A 17374-nucleotide genomic window follows, 5' to 3' on the forward strand; every position below is an offset into this window, starting at 1 on the left:
GGCCAACGTAACTGAATGTGGATCAGAGATGAATAGGAAGCGATGTTGTAAGGAGGTGCGGGGCATCCCGTAGCTCTAGGGTTTCTCTACACCCCGGACTCCTCTTCTGCTGCATACATGAAACTAAATCTGTAACTTTGTGAAATTTAAGCATATCATTTGCTCAAACTACAAGAAATTACAGGGTTGAGATGTCTGCAACGCTACATTCTTCAGCCGCTACAGGAAACCATGTTCCTCTGAGCATTTTTCAGAGGGCGCTTTGTGGGTTTGGAGTAGATGGTATTTTTAAAGATTTGGCTTTTTGGTAAAATGTCACAAGAGATTTGCACAAGACTTGTATTGAAATTCATATCATAAGTTGTGTATTATGGTAAATATGGCAGCCATGTGTAGAGACGTAGCTAAAGGCTCACAGGCCCTGGTACAAAATTTCAGCCTAGGCCCCCCTATTATGACATGTTTGTCCATTTATTTGAGTACCATCAAGTAATATGTTTCCCATGCAGGAAATGTGGTCGCTTTCTTCTTCCCCCCCAACTTCTAAGCTGGTGAGAAGTCTTAAAGTGAAGGTATGGCCTATATCACCTAATTTACACAATAGGTCATTTTCTAATTACCTATTCTCTTTAAGCTGCCCATGCAGCTTAGATACAGAGTGGAATGGCATTATTATCACCACCAGTAGGTGCACCCCACTGTTCTTTAATGGAGGGCATGTGCATGGACCAAATGAAGAGAGTCATACGGACTGACCATGCATCGAGTTCCCGGGGTGAACGACCGGGAACAGTGAACTAGGTAGGTATAAAAAAAAGTTGCACTCCCAAACTTAGGGGACCTGTCCTGTAAGCATCATAACTTTGTTTATTGTGCCTATAGGCAGTGACAGACTCCTCCAATATGAAGAAACTCTGTATAAAATATCAGGGTGTTAAAGTGCCTCCAAACTTGAGCTTCCCATTTACCTTGGCCAATAAAGAGCCGATTTCTCCTCATCCCTTCTTACAAGGGTCTATTCAGACGCCCGGTTTTCCTGTCCGAGTATTCCGCAGTCAGCACTTACACACATTATAGCCAAGTAAGCTGTTCACATGAGCATTTTTTTCACACAGACCACAGCATGTCCTGTCCTGATCTGATTCACAAACCAGAATTGGACATGCAATGTTCACTGCTTGTGGTCGGAGAAGGAGGTGCGCGCAGAAGAGACAGGCTGATGCTCCTGCTGAGGCTAAGCTGCGGCTATGTCTCTAATGTTGGGAGGCTGGTCCCGTCCGGGGACGGAAGCACAAGAGGTGCTACTTAGGAGTTGGTGTGAGAGAATGTTCTATGTTTGTCTCATGGCAGTGTCTTGTTTGTGGAGTGCATTTGATTTATGTGTATTGGATGGTTGCAGGACTGAAAGGGTTAATGTCTTGTATGTTCTGTCCTGTCTGGAAAATGTATTGTTTGTTGGCCATGTGATGGTATTCTGTATATGTGTGTGCAGAAGTGAATGCAAGTCCGTTTTCATTTGTAGTTTCAGTGAGGCTAGCATTCAGTGAAGTGAATGAGTGAGCCACACAGACACTGTGGAGATGTGGAGCATGGAGGAGGCCGAGCGACCGTCTGATGCTCAGCCTGGGCCCGTTCAACCCAGGAATCCTCGGTACTTCTGCTGAGTGCTGAGAGAAATAAAAACGCTGCATAGCGAGGAGTAAAGTGTGAGTGTTTGCCGGTGGGGGAGAGTAAGTACTGGGAGTGAAAAAAACCTGCAGATAACTTGGACTGTGGATTGTACAAGTACCCCTTGAGCTCCACCGAGATGTAATTCTTATGAGTTGTGATTTCTCCAACTGTCATTGACTTTGTTGAAAGATTTAAGTAATTGACCAAATCGACTGTTCCCGGTTTTGTCCCAAAATATACTCTTCTGGTGGTGGACTATTTTATTTGTCTGCAAGATCCATCCCTGGAGAAGGAACAGTGGTGTCACGAGTGACAATTGGACTACAGGTAACCTGCGGTTGCCATTCCTGTGATCTCCCCCAGCAGTAGCGTGGTCAAGTCCCAAGCTACCCTTAGATTGAGGAGATGGTAGAGCCATGTGACAAGGCCTTTCTCTACCCTGCTGTCTCTTCGGCTGTGGGCCTGCTCCTCGGACACTGCAATGCCCCCCTGCTGAACCGTATCCAGAGGGGAAGCGCAAAAGACTGTTACAGCTATCAGTTAAAGTAAGAGTGATTTGAAAGGCCAAGTAACACAAGAAAGTGTCCATCAAATAACGGTGACTGTGGATATGTGTGCTTTGGGAAAAAGGATTTTTTTTTTTGTCAAGTGTGTCTGGAAAGGTAGAATTCAAAATCTGGTCAGAAACATTGATTTTCCAATACAGGCAAATTACTTTATACTTCTCAACAGGAAAACAAAAGGTGGATCGTGAGTAAAAGGAAACCGCGTGTCCCCAGTTTTGAAAATTATTTTTGTTGGTGGACTCATTTATTCATCGTGAGTAGCTTATCGCTTCTCTAGGGACACTGGCGTCACGACAGTAATCTAAGACTGATCTGTGGCAATCAAGTTTACTAAAATCTGATCTCCCTTGCTAGTGACTGAGCTGGGTTATACTTCAGCTTTTGGGAAAGGAGACGCTAGAGCCACCGTGAACCGCTGCCATCTTGTAACCCGCTGTCTCCCCGACTAAAGGCCTGGTTCTCGGTTGCTGCACTTGCACCTGGTCGTCTGAATATGACCTAACTGAAATATCTCCCGGCACACGTCAGCCTTCATACGTGTGTAATGATTTACTGTTATTTTTCTATGAGTTATGAAGAATAATTTCCGTCCGCTTTCACTTTTACATTTTTCCTCTAGATTTGCAGATCTCATTGTGAATTTAGTTCCTGCAAATATTTATTTTGGGAACCACAATGTTATCTGCTTGTAACTATGCAAACGTTCGGCGCCTTGGGTCTGGAAAGACAATAGGATTTGCTTTTTCTATTATTTATTGGTTTTTTTAAAATATCCATAGGATGACGGTCCGGCGTTTGAGCGCCCAACAACCATCCCAATGGGCATCGCTCCTGCGCCATTACACAGGAGCAATAATAGCTCACCAAATTGAGCCGGAGCCTGCCGGAGATCTCTTCAGGCTGCCCACCTCCATTCAGAGTAAACAGACAGTCATTCATACATGAGCCACTGCCTGTTTACGCGGGCCAACAGCCATATGTCATTTCAAGAAGAAAAATGTAGAAATCGTATTGCACTCGCATGTATGCGAGAGCGCGACTTTTAACTGGCCCACTGTATACACACAGACGACCGGAAGGTTGCGGGTTTAATCCCCGCTTGGTTCAGGTAGCCGGCTCAGGGTTGGCTCAGCCTTCCATCCTTCCAAGGTCGGTAAAATGAGCCACTCTGGGAATGAAATCACTGAATGGCTGTGATAGACTCATCTAGCACTAGCTGTGATTGGCTGCTGGCGCTCGATTAGCCAATCACAGCGCTCGCTTTACTGGAGGTGGGGTATTCAAAGCCCCGTTACCAGAAAGAAGTTGAGATGGCAGATGGGGAGGACTCTGCAGTTTGCCGCAGCGTCGCCGTAGACCATCGGGACGCCGCAGACCAAGTGAGTATAAGGCCCCCTGAAAGACACTGTGCCTCGTTTGGGGCAAAATTTAATATAAGACAGTGTTTTGTTTTCGGGGAAAACCAGTAGCCGGACTCGCTGAACAATTTGCAACTTCTCTACACCAGTATTCTGGCGCAGAATAGTTAGTAAGCGCCGCCTTCATCCCCGGACTCCTCAGAACCTGCCCTGTGAGCCCCACAACTAGTTTATGGTGACAGGTTTGCTCTAAAGTCCGCAGTATTTTGCTAATACTCTATTATCTTTGCATGATTTTGAGCGAACCGTTAAATGGCTGTGTTTGCCAATAATGCTCGTTACGGTTCTATTTATTTGTCATCATAGAGCATTAATATTCAAGCGTCTGAGAGGAGCCAAAAGCATGAAACACAATTAGCCTGTGATTCTTGCTTGGATCGGAGCGTTACTCATCTGGCAGAATATCGGTGAAACTGCTTTTAGATTTCATTTAATTTGTCATTTACTAGAAATAGCAATTAATGTTCATTTGTATTTCCCATATATTACTGGGAAACCTCAAACTGTGATAGAAAAGCATTGGAACACGAGACTGTGCCGTCTCTGCGAGGGGAGGTCTCTCCGCTTCTAAGGCACATCCGCCCAAATATATGTATATTGCTCATTTCATGGAACATTCTAGGGAAAGTACCCGTTGCCATGCCTACTATAGGACCGGAGTTGGATGGTGTCTGACTGCCCCCTCAGCCCAGGCATAGTGTCGCATAGGCTCTTTTTGATCTTAAGATGTTCCCTAACATCTTCTCGGTTTTCTTTTTTTACTCCCCACTTCGAAAAAAAATCATATAACCTTTTTATTTTTCCAGTTATAAGGCCTCTTGAGTAGAGATGAGCGAGTATACTCACTAAGGCATATTACTCGAGCGAGTAGTGCCTTAGCCGAGTATCTCCCCGCTTGTCGATAAAGATTCGGGGGCCAGCGGGGAGCGGCGGGGGAGAGCGGGGAGGAATGGAGGGGAGATCTCTCCCTCTCTCCCCCCAGCTCCCCGCTACAACTCACCTGTCACCCGCGCCGGCCCCGAATCTTTAGAGATGAGCAGGGAGATACTCGGCTAAGGCACTACTCGCTCGAGTAATGTGCCTTAGTGAGTATACTCGCTCATCTCTACTCTTGAGGGCTTGTATTTTTGCAGGATGAGTCGTAGTTTTCAGCGGTCCTGTATGATGTACGGGAAAACTTTTACAAAGTTCTAAATGGGGAGAAATGGAAAAAATTAAACTGTACAAGTTTGTGGCTGGCATTTGCTTTCACAACATTCAAGGTGTAATAAGAATGTTCTGTATATTCTATGGATTAGTACGATTTCGGCGATACCTGATTTATAAAGTTTTTATTGGAACATAAATACCTTTTTTTTTTAATTAAAAAAAAAATTTCTGTCGGCATCTTTTAACCCTCATAACTTTATTTTTTCGTCAATTGGGTTGTTTGAAGGTTCCCGTTTTTGGAACGATAGCCTGTAGTTTTTATTACTACCATTTCGGGGTACATCCGAGTTTTGGAGTGCTTTTTATTCAATTTTTTTCTTGAATGCAGGGTGATTAAATAAGCGCAGTTCTGGCATTGCGGGGGTTTTCTGACGGTGTTTACAGTGCAAGATTAATAATGTGATATAACAACATAGTATGTGAGGCTGAAAAAAATAGACACGTCCATCCTGTTCAGCCTATTACACCCCAATGTTGATCCAGAGAAAGGCAAAAACCCCAGTGAAATAGAAGCCAATTTTCTCTATTTCTTTAACAGGAAAAATTCTTTCCCGACTCCAATCTGGCAATCAGAATAATCCTCAGATCACCGACCCTTCTGAAGGTTTTAATGATAACCTATTATATTGTATGGCTCAAGAAAGGCGTCCAGAACCCTCTTGTACTCTTAGCGAATTAGCCATCACAACGTCTTCAGGCAGAGAGTTCCATAGTCTCACTGCTCTTACAGTAAAGAACCCCCTTCTATGACGGTGTAGAAGGCGCCCCCTTGTTATAGTCCTGGGCATAAATAGATAATGGGAAAGATCTCTGTATTGACCCCTGATCATTTTAAACAAGTGGGTGAGTTGTGTCGAAAAATCCACAGGTAATGCATACAGATGTTGCAGTAAATGCGATGGAACAAATCCACCGTGGATTTTACTGCGGATTCATTTCTGTCATTAGAAGCCGTGAAATCTGCTGTGGATTCCAAAAATGGGTGTGACGGTTCTAGATCTAGATTATTGGGTATTAGAACACTAAATATCCTTGGGCAACACATACGAAAGGATTACCTCCCCGGTACTTGCGATTGCAGGGTAGGCCGTGTTCATTCTTCCATTTCTAGCTTATGCAGTTACTATATCATCACAGGTATGCTCTAACTGCTTCACCCGATACCAGTTTATTGCTGTTGGTAGTCTGAGGGGTCAAAACTGGTGACGGATTCCCTTTAATCCATTAGTAACTGCCCATATACCTTTTATGGAGGCCACTAATGGGTATTCTTCTGAGGCATGCACTTTTTTATGGCACCGCATCGGAAGCCTGGCACAGATGTCCCTTGTCGGGTACAGCAGGAGTTCAGCACTAGCTGCCAGATACTTCTGATCCCATCCATTTAACCCTATGGATGCTAAGGTCAGTGCCATATAAGAAGCTGATATAGGGCGTGAGCTCTCCAAACAAAGAGAGGGGCGGGCGGACGACGCTGCCTGTCCGCCCAGGTACGCAGGGTCGTCGGCCCGGGCAGGGTTGGATTTCGCTGTGGGCTCCCGCACACGGAATCCAACCCGTCCATGGACATAAAAGTTATGCAATGTGTACCCAATAATGATGCTACTAAAAAATACAACTTGTCCCCACAAAAATAAGCCCTTGCATAACCATATTGACAAAAGTAAGAAAGTTATGGCTCTTATACTACAATAAAAAAAAAAAAAAAAAAGTAAATCTGGTTGGTAAATAGGGCCTAAAATAGGCCAGTCACTAAGGGGTTAAATTATCCTTTGTTCACCTTTTGCAGCCAATCTAGAGTTTTAAAGACCTATACCTTAATGACAATACTACTCCTTTTCTGTGGTGTCCGTGCTGTGACGGTTTATCAGAGCCCCACACCTCTTACTAATAATCTCCTAAATCGCGTAGTCCAAAAATTCCCACTTTTTCTTTTAGCTACAGGTTTTACTCTTAAAGTGATTTCTTTGATGTTCGCTACTAAGGCCACTCTCACACATGCGCTTTTGAACGCCGCAGTAATTGTGGTAGAACGCTCCCATTGTTTTCAATGGGGCCACGCAGAAATGCGGTCGAAAGCGGCCACAATTTTCGACCGCTGTCTGCTCCATTTTGATGCATTTTTTTAACGCACCTCCCCGCCCATCACAACGATGAGGGCGCGTTAAAAACCACTGCGTCCAAAAACGGCTGTAAAATCGCGGTAATTTGCTGACGCTGTGTGTGACAGTGGCCTCCATTATATGTCCAATTAGTGCAAGTTCCGTTTACAGAACTATTGGTTTCTTTCATATTGCTTATTTGCCCCTGCAGGGAGACCATGGGCTTATGGATCAGGCAGAACTGGATTGTAGCATGGGCAAAGGGAACAATTGCCCATGGGCCTTAAAGTGGCCCTCTGGTTTTGGGATAAAATTCTGTTCGTGAACCGGAGGAACGTGGGTATATTGCCTGCAGTTGTACTTCTCTGCCATCCCTCCAATCCAACATTTCTGGGTCTTGTTTTCGACAATGCAAGATGGCTGACACAGTTTTTAGATTTTCTAATCGCCATAGTAGATTGGTAGTGTTAGACTACTAATGCACTCTACCTGCTCTCTGATGGGTCAGAGCTGCTCACATGATCAGCACTGGCCAATTAGAGAACAGTGCACAATGAGCTTCAGGTAGTCAGAAAATTGCTGCAGCTATTTTGGATGCCCCAAAACATGGCTCAAAACCAGTGGATCCGAGGGGGGGGGGGGGGGGGCAGAGAAGTACAACTACAGTAATGCACCCTTATGCAATCTTAGGACAGAATTCTGTCCTGAAACCAGAGTGTGACTTTTACTATTTAGACTATTCCTCTAAATTGTTCTCATTGAATCTAGGGTTTATGTGATGTTGCTGTTATGCCACAGGAGCTGTATAGAGCTGCAAGTATGCAGTCAGTCTTTAATGAAGCAGTCTCTTTATGCATATCTGAGAGGCACAGTCTCTTAAACATTACAAACCCTACAAATGGTCAGAAGAAGGGAAATCCATGTTGGCTCTACTGTATAATCCAGCAACTTTTTGTAAACCATCCCTGATATAGGAGGAGTTCATGGCTATCCTCGTACAGCCTCTGCTCAGATCAGCCTTGCCCCTCAACCCAGGTTTCACCCGCAGCTTCCTCTAAAGTATCTATGCAGAGCGTTTTTTTCCTCAGCCCACTTTTCAGACTGTGCTGTGACTCTTGGCCCTCAATTCTGCCCCCTAGCACCAGCCTCCAGCTCCTTCTCTACTGCAATCTTAACTTGAGCTGGCTCATACACACTCATCTACAGGGACACTGACATACAAACAGACTACGCCATCACACTCTGTTGGCGGGAAACTTCCTAAAAGCAGAGTACTCGCCCTGTTGAGGGCGACCCTGACTTAAGATAGAAAACATGATTAATGCTGCGGAGAATAATAAATAATATAGATAGAAACTGACATGCAATGAGCCAGATGAAATAGCAATTAAGTCAGAGTAAGATGTCGCGACACCCCAGTACGCCTAGAACACCCAACAGACTCACCTGACTGTGAAACTATGAAGCTGGACAGGAACCACCAGCGTGACCAGAAGTCCCACAGACTGGAAGTAAGGCCGGCATTCTCACTGAGGAGCAGACGGAATGAATTCGTACAGACCGGGCAGCGGTCTAGATGTTGTCATCAACGGATGGGGAGGAATTGGAAGCACCGGTTTCACTCCCAATAACAGCAGCAGGAAGCAGAATAGCAGCATGGTGCTCTCATTAATTTCAATGGGAGTGAAGCCGGGCGCTCCCACTTTATCCCCTTCTGCTGATGACAGCGTCCAGCCTACTGCACTGGACGATGGATGGGAGTCCTGAGCGGTGGACCCCTGTCTATCAACTACTGATGGCCTATCCAGAGGATGTCATTAGTTGAAAAAGGCCCAGACTACCCCCTTTATTCAGCATTGCAACTTTGCCCTTATAGGGATTCTATGCCACTATTCTGTGTGAGTGCTGTAGGATACTGCTCTTTGGTGTTGAAGGCATTATTTACTCACTTTATGGCAATACTATTTGGCCGTTGTGAATTGGGGATTTTCATACATTTTTTTGCCTGAGAGCTTCTTCGGTTCTTGATCCAGCTCTGGCAGCCGGTCCCTGCTGGCTGATTTGTGAAGCCTTTCTGCAGTCACTGAGTGATTACAAGTTTGGGACTTGGTAGTCATATAATTTGGACATAGCTCTCACAAAGCAAGTATTTTCTCATTTCCTTTTTGTGTACATTTGGGAAGGAAAAAAAATCTAACTTAATAGAAACCACTTAAACACCATAAAGGCTCTGGGCTGTTACTCCGCGGAGATGAATGTCTTCATTGTCGAAGAAGTAAATTAAAAATATTGTGGAGGCGAAAATCTTTTCAGAACGGTTTTGGAAAAAGTCATAATTTCTGTTATTTTTTTCATAGTAAGACTTTGGGAGAGAATATCAGAAACCTAATAATGGGCCACCCAATCAGTACACAGGTTCTCCACCATACAATGTTGACTGTAATATTTGTCTAGATGCCATAAGAATATATGATTGTGTGAACCGTGCATTTGGAGAATCTAAAAGAGTGGTGAGCAGCTGTATCGCTGAAGATAATCATACCTCTAGCATCCCCACACATAAACCATGCCCCTAGTGATGCCCCCTGAGTGCCTCCAATTTTAAGGTGTTCTCCAGTTTTAAAGAATTGAAGGCCTATACTCAGGATAAGACATCAATAGTAACTTGGCGGCTGTCCGTGGAGCTGGACTAATCAGCTGTGGCCACTTGTTGCACTAACCTAATTTCTGCAGGAAGCAGACGGCTCTGTTCCCACTGCAATTGCCAAGCTTGGTATTGCAGGACAAGTTCCCTTTGAAATGAATGGAAACTTGGCCTGTAATACCAAGCTAGGCCAATGCAGTGGAAATGGAGCTGTCTGCTTCCTGCAAAAATGAGGTTAGTGCATGAGCTGATCAGTGGACGTCCCCAGGAGATGCACTCTTGCTGATCTACTGATGACTTATCCTAAGGATAGGATAGGAGTAGTTTACAACTGGACAACCCCCTTAAAACAACTAAATGAAACCTCACCTAATGCCACCTCTTCACATAAAACTCGGGCTTATGAAACAGTTTGTCACAGCTCTAGATAAAGAATCTACAGCGATGAAACATCTATTAAACTTCTCCCCGAAGCTGGCTGAGGCCAAGGTAAAAGCTGACATCTTTGTGGGACCACAAATCAAGAGGATCATAGAATGTCCGAAATTTCCTGCCATCCTCACAGAAGCACAGAAAGCGTCCTGGAAACGTTGGTGGAAATGATGGTGAAGTAATACCTCGCTAGGGGCTGCAGGATGTTGCTCAAGGTTCGTATCCTAGATTCTCATCTACATGGGAGCGTACTCCGAGGAACAAGGAGTAAGGTTCCACCAAGATATGTAGCAGTTAGAGCGTCGCTATCAATGACAATACAAGGAGAATGTGATGTGCGACTACATCTGGGGGCCCAAGTACACAACCGTCAGTCTAAAAGAACCGGGCATTTTCATTAATTGTGAACCGTATGGACATACTCTGCATTGTAGAATGACTTTGGCTCATGATTGTAAGTAATTTCTTTTCTCACTGTGTATGTCCCTGAAACATTCGAAAAATCAAAATCATATATTTTTAATTATCGATGTCCTGACTACGAAAGCAAACTTTTTTCGAAATGAAAGTTATTTTCCATTATATTTTACAATAAGCTAACAGGAACAAATAAACTTTTCTTAGACCCAAAAACGGCGTTGCCTGGTGTAATGAAAGAGAAAGTAAAAACAAACCCGCTCCATAGTGTAAGACTGCAGGGAGAATAAGCAAGGAGGTGCAGGAGCTTGGTGCCTGAATGTAGAGATGGCCAGCAGTGTAAATGGCCCTTGTAGCACCAACCTTCCCACCGGACGGACTAAGCATTTTACCGTATTCAACAGTCAAGGAGAGGGCCTTCTCCCAGCCAGTCTTCCTCCTTCCTCTCTCTGGCAGTCAATCAGTCGGAGAACAATGCCTCCCCATTCCCCAGCCCATGGATGGTTTACATACTGCACAATCCGCACCATAGCTTTTTCTTTATTTAATCACATTTGGTGATTATATGGCGGGAAAACGGGTATGTTTTTCTGGGCAAAGCTTGGTTTTCCGGGTCACTTATCTGGTATGGCTGGTACGTTGATGACTTCATCATGGTTTGGGGTGCTAATGTGTCAGCCATATTGGATTTTATTAATTATTTAAAGGAAACCTGTTGCTCATAGGGCAGGCCCCGAGGAGTCTGGAGATGTGCTTTTTATACTTGCATGGCTCCCCGTTCTTGCGCTGTCAACCGTGGAAGTTGGCATGCGGTGATTCATATCTGCGCTGCCATAGAGAACAGTGTGTGCATTGGGAGTACAGGCATACAGCCTGCCGAGAAGAGTCCATTGTACTGCCCGTGCACCGACCTCCATGGGTGAGACGGCGCAGGAATGGTGAGCTGGGGAAGTAATAAAAGCCCCATGAGCACCATAACGTAGTTTATGGCACTTATAGCTGGTAACCGTTCCTTTTGAGGCTGGCCTCGACGTTAAAGTCCTTCTATAGGCATTGTGCCTATGTTGGCACAACACTAAAACGTGAGTCCGATTCCCATTCCAAACCTCTTTTTGAACCTTATCCTGAAACTGTCCTATAAAGTTCTGTCCTGTGTTCTTTAAACTTTACAAAACTTTAGCAAGAAGCCCTCTGGAAGGAGCGAAGGGGTAAATATGGAGCGTAGAGACTTTGGCACATTTGCCGCATACCACACCGTCTGGATGTTTTTGTGCACAAACAATGGAGCATTTGTTAAAAATGGAAGGAATGTTTTATCTGCCACTGCTGGCCAATCCTGTCATGGGATGGATAATGTTCCTATTATTTTTTTAAAGTGGCTTTTGCTTCCATAATTATAGATTTTGCTTGCCATGTCTTTGTAAAATGATTGCGCTGCAAAATGAACATTTGTGAGCTCATCCTCTCCTTAACATTTCTAAAAATATTTGGCAAAACACTACTTCACCCAACTCCGCCGTCTTTGATCCAATGCATGTGGTCCGCTTAAAGGGAATGTATCGCTTTTATATTTTTCCTATTCATTAAAACCATATAGTGGCACATTTTGCATTTTTCTAATGTTCTTATTTTCTAATTATAGATATATTTTTTTTTATTCCATCGCCTTACATAATTATGGGGTTGGCCATCTAGCCTGAGCTGCAGTTATCAGCATTTAGAGAGATGTTTTGCAGCAGCTTCATGGGCCATTCACACAACGGACAGGAGGGAAGTCAGTGACTTCTAGTGCTCTGTGCAGGGAGAAGGTGAGGTGAGCTGTGACCATCACCGCTGGCGCAACTATAAAGGATGCGGTTGCACCCGTGCCCAGGAGCCTTGGGGGCCCATAAGGCACCTCTTTTTCATATAAGAAAGCCCAGTACTATGAATAAAGCATTATAGATGAGGGCCCTGTTACAGGTTTTGCATTGGAGGCCCGAATCTTCAGGGTATGCCTCTGACCATCACCTGTTGTGAATGATGGATCCTGTTCTATCTATATATACCTTTGATTGCAATCCTGCTTGTTGATGGTAATTAGACGACTGCTTAAAACGTCTCTTTACAAAATACGCCACTATCAGGCTTTTATTAGGCTTAGAGGTCAGTGTGAAAACAGACGGATTTCAGGATCTTTTTAAAAATATAGATTATGGCATTGAAAATATAAAAAAAAAATCACCAAAAATTCTTGAAAACTGTTTAAAATAAAAACTTGACTTCTACAATAAATCATTTTCTGATTACACATTCCCTCTAAAGGGGTTCTGTCATTAGAAAAAAAAAAAGAATACTTCTCTATTCCTCCCCCGTCAGTCGTCTTACTACATCTTCTCCTCGCCGATCTTCTTCTGGCTCCTCCAGTCCCCCAGGTCACCTCACCGCAAGGCGGGCGGATCCTCTTCTTGCTTTTATGTAGCATCCATTCTCGGCATTAGTGACGTAGCACTCACTGCCTAACAGGGAATGCCGAGCTACTTCCGAGACTGCGCATGCGCAGTGTCTCACCGTGAGTGTTCATATGCTATTGCAGCAAGACCGCACACATGCGCAGTTTTAGCAATAGTCCAACATAGGATTTGGCATTCCTTGCTAGGCAGTTAATGCTATACTAGTGACAGAGCGTACTGACCTGCAGGAAGCGGAATACTGGCAATGTACGTAACGTCACAGGAAGAAGCTGATCCGGCCGGCTGGAGGTGAGGTGACCCGGGGGACTGCAGGAGCCAGGAGGAGGACAGGCCTGAGAAGATGCGGTAACAAGAACAAAACCCCTTTAACTCCTTCCCGTTGCGGCCTTTTTTATTTTCCCATCATTGGTGCTGCGTGAGGGCTTGTTTTGCCAGGTAACCTACAGTTTTTGGTAAGAATGAAGGGGCCATAGCACCGGTTGAAGAGTAACTGTACTTTTTTCAAACTTTTGACATATTAGCATCCAGACCCCCACTGATCCAAACTCTGGGACCCCGCTAATCGCTAGAACAAAGGACCCTTCAGCTATCTTCGTTGCTTTCTGGCTCTTCCCGGCAGCTGAAAACGGACTTAGAGACCTATAGGCAACTTCTATAGACGTCTATGCGTCTCTCTTTAGCTGCCGGAAGGAGCCTAAAGGCAGCCGAAGGGCACAGCTCTTGGGTGAGCGCTGAGCCCCCTTATTCCAAAACTTTTTACATGTCGCTCGGACATGTCAAATTTTTGAAAAATCTGAAGTTGGCGCTTATTCACACGTGCGTATGCAAATTCGGTCTGTGGAAAGCACACTGGTTACAGTGTATGCGTTTGTATTGGAGACATTTTTGACGCATTTGTGCTTTTTGACATCTGTATTGCATCCGTATTCACTACGTTTTTCATGTGCAAAGAAAACCCGTAAAAAGGCGCAATTGATATAACTTTTTTTTCGCGGTCTCTTGGCAACGTGCGTAGAAAAACGCAGTAAATACGCGTGTAACTCACAGCATTTGCTGTGTTTTTTATGCGATCTCATAGACTTTAATGGGTGTTCGCTGTACAGGCGAATGTTAGCAGAGCTCCATTCAAGTAAGTAGGACAGTGTTCAGACTGGGGTCTGGTGGGCAGGGACACTGTAGAAGGGGACGCAGCGCTAAACCTGGAGGACTTGAAAAAGATATAGTCTAAAGATTTCATCACCTCGTCGGCTCGCGGCGCGTCGTATAGGTGTTCGGACATAAAGGTGTTCCTGTATTTAGCTTCATTCTGTATCCTCCCCGGTCCGGTCACTCGGCAGCAGACTACTGGAGACGCCGTTGCAATCTTACACCTTGGACAGAGATCTGCATTTAAATGGCTTCTGTCTGTCACTTGCTGCCAGAGAATCAAATCTGCGCTCTACATTGAAGTCTACAGGGACAGACAGCTGCTGTTATAAGACAGGGCAGGAAAAGGCTACATGGCTTAATAATCCGCCACAGAGGGGCCCAAGGCCAAAGTCCTCCGTCTGAATGGAGATGCAGTTTGTGGGAGAGATTTTGTGAGAATTGTTAACTCCTTACAGACCACATCATCAGGTATGGAGTTCGAAGTATTCAACCGCCTTTATTTTAGGATCTGTGACTGCATTTATTATAATATTCGGCTCTTATGTCATTGTTAGTGCATTGTGTGTGGAGAGCTCTGAGCTTCAAGGGACTGTTCGGTTGTAAACTATCGATGGCTCAACCTTTAGGATAGGTCATCAAGAGTAGATCATCGGGGATCCGCTCCTCCAACCACCTGTTATCAGGGCCAGTGCGTTCATGCACTGTGCTGATTTCTGCAGGAAGTGGACAGCTCCATTCCTGCTGTATTGGCCAGGTTTGGTATTGCGGTCCAAATTTCCATTTTATTCAGTGCCAGTAATAACAAACCTAGCCACTGCAGCGGAAACGGAGCCATCTGCTTCCTGCAGAAATCAGCTCAGTGCATGAGGCACCAGCTCAGCTGAAAAGCAGGGGTTATTGGCAGTTGATCCCGGGCAATCGACCATTGATGGCCTATCCTGAGGATAGGCTCCTTTACTCACTTACTGTAATTTCAGAGACCCACAACATCATGGACTCTCGCACCATAGGTGCAACAATATATCTCTGTGATCACACAGAATGCAGGACATTACTATCGTGCCCATCCTTCACGTCACAACATGTTTTACACTTCACATCATCCTAATACTAATAGGCAACCCTCTATAACCAGGTAACCACAAACATAATCAAGGTATTGTTCTTGTATGCCATGGCAGCCCCTTATGGGGAGGTACTCCCCCAGCCATATACATCCATACATCATTGTACTAACATGTTGGAGACCAGTCTCGCATGTCTGACAGCTTGATCTGTATTTGGGTTAAAGGAAGAGTCAGCTTCTTCTGCGACTTTGCGGGAAGGGAGACTCCCTCTTCTTCCAAGTGGCGGGTTATCTAGGCCTTCTAGTACTTTATCTTATGCCAGCTTTCTGGCTTCTGCCCAGTAAGGGGCCACGGCCGATCTCACTATTCTCCTTATATAGTAACCTCCGCCACTTTAAATTCAGCTGTGGCGGTCCCTCTGTGCTACGTTCCTCTGCGACTTTGCTCTCTCCCGTGGCACAGCTGCTTTTACTTTTATATGGTACCTGGGGCGCCTAGAATGGTAGATGGGCCAATATGATTTGATCAAACCTTGCATTATTTAATGTGGTTTGAGTATTGATTATAGGTATGTATACCTCTGGTAGTAGATGTATTTTGCGTGCTGTTGCCACTCTTTGGTTTCTGCTTCTATTGTATGTTGCAGCCATGGTTTAACGTGCACCTAAAGATTTCTATTGGGAAGTGCTGACTTATTTTATCCTTTTTTTCGGGGCACCTAGAAAGGGCTGAGTCAGGGGCATAACTATAGAGGATGCAGGGGATGCGGTTGCACTCGGGCCCAGGAGCCTTAGGGGGCCCATAAGGCTTCTGTTCTCTATATAGGGAACCCAGTACTATGAGTAAAGCATTATAGTTGGGGGGCCCTGTTACAAGTTTTGCATCGGGGCCCGGGAGCTTCAAGTTACGCCTCTGGGCTGCATGCCGGACCTCTTCTCTCCACTTCACCTGCTTGGCTACATCACTGACTGGAGGGGTACGGCTGAACTTGAAGCCACCTCAGTAAGAGGGGAGCGGGTCACCCCTCTTTCACAGTGCTGGCAAATTTGACTTCTCAACTGTTGCAGACCCACTTTTGGCCACCGTCTTCTATCTGACACACTCTGCTGCATCACTCATTCGAGAGGAACGTGCTCATAGCAAGAGGTACACAACAATAACTCCCACATCCATTAACTCTCCTGGATTCTTACTGCGTCACACTCCTCGGGCAGCTCACATGGTATGGTCAATAAGACATGCTTTGTTGAGCAAGTTTCCCAAAAATAACTTTGCCATCGACCACATGAGCAACATGGCAAGTTCCTGTTCTTGCATTTTCATGCTAGTTGAGGCTGGCAGACGTTGGGTTCCCCACCAATACGGGGCCTTTATTTGCCAGCGCCATATTATTCAGTGCGCCATCATTAACCATCTCCAACTTGGGTCCCAGTGGCCGTAAGGGGGTCTAGGGGGTTCAGTGTGCGCCCCACATAATTGGTCACATGATATGCTGATTGCTAAGCAATATATGAGAGTTATAAAGGCAGTACCCACCATTTTCGGCGCAGTGGGCTGAGACCCTGTTAATCTGCAAGCAGTAAGGAAAGGCTACGCCGGTGGAAGCAAATTGCATTGAACCTCTAGGAGGAAGAAGTGGCGAGAGCCGATCTATTTCTGCAGAACCTCCGGGTGTTAATAAAATTTCAGTTGCCAGCAAGACGATGTATCCGAGGTCTTCTGATGGGGTGCAGCCGAGGCAAACCATGTGACCGGGATTTGGTTGCCAGTCTGCAGTGTTCTTGTATGGGGTTTTGTCCTACCTAAGGAGGACATGACTGAGACAGCCTTGGTGAGTAAGGACACTACCTCTTATGCCAAATTGTCCCAACCCGATCAAAGACCCTGCTGGACTCTGTGTCTCTTGGCACCACCCAGGGTGAGCTGTGCCCCGGCCCAGCTATAACATCTCATTCATCATTGTGACACGAGGAATGCCACGTTAAAAACCTACCTGATCTCTCTTGCTCCATTGAAAATCCAGGAGAATGTTAATAGCGGCTGATAAATTGCTGTACGGTTACTCTATGCCTATGGCTTGCAGTCAGTATTGTGTTGCCCCACGGTCTATGATCTATTGGGAGAAAAGTTTGCACAACATGTACTGTAAAGTTATTATGCGGTTGAAGAAGATTGTGCAACTCACCTGCTTAAAAAAGTTGCCCTCCAACAAAACATAGGTGTGAAAAGAAGGAAATTGTCCCAAC

General features: G+C 45.2%; 1 protein-coding gene across 1 annotated transcript in view; it reads left to right on the forward strand.

The window, feature by feature from the left end:
- GPSM1 (G protein signaling modulator 1) overlaps positions 1-17374 on the forward strand; it is a 247440-nt gene that overhangs the window by 13225 nt on the left and 216841 nt on the right. The window lies entirely within an intron of this gene.

This window comes from Eleutherodactylus coqui, chromosome 10 (genome assembly GCF_035609145.1).
Source record: "Eleutherodactylus coqui strain aEleCoq1 chromosome 10, aEleCoq1.hap1, whole genome shotgun sequence".
Lineage (NCBI taxonomy): Eukaryota > Metazoa > Chordata > Amphibia > Anura > Eleutherodactylidae > Eleutherodactylus > Eleutherodactylus coqui.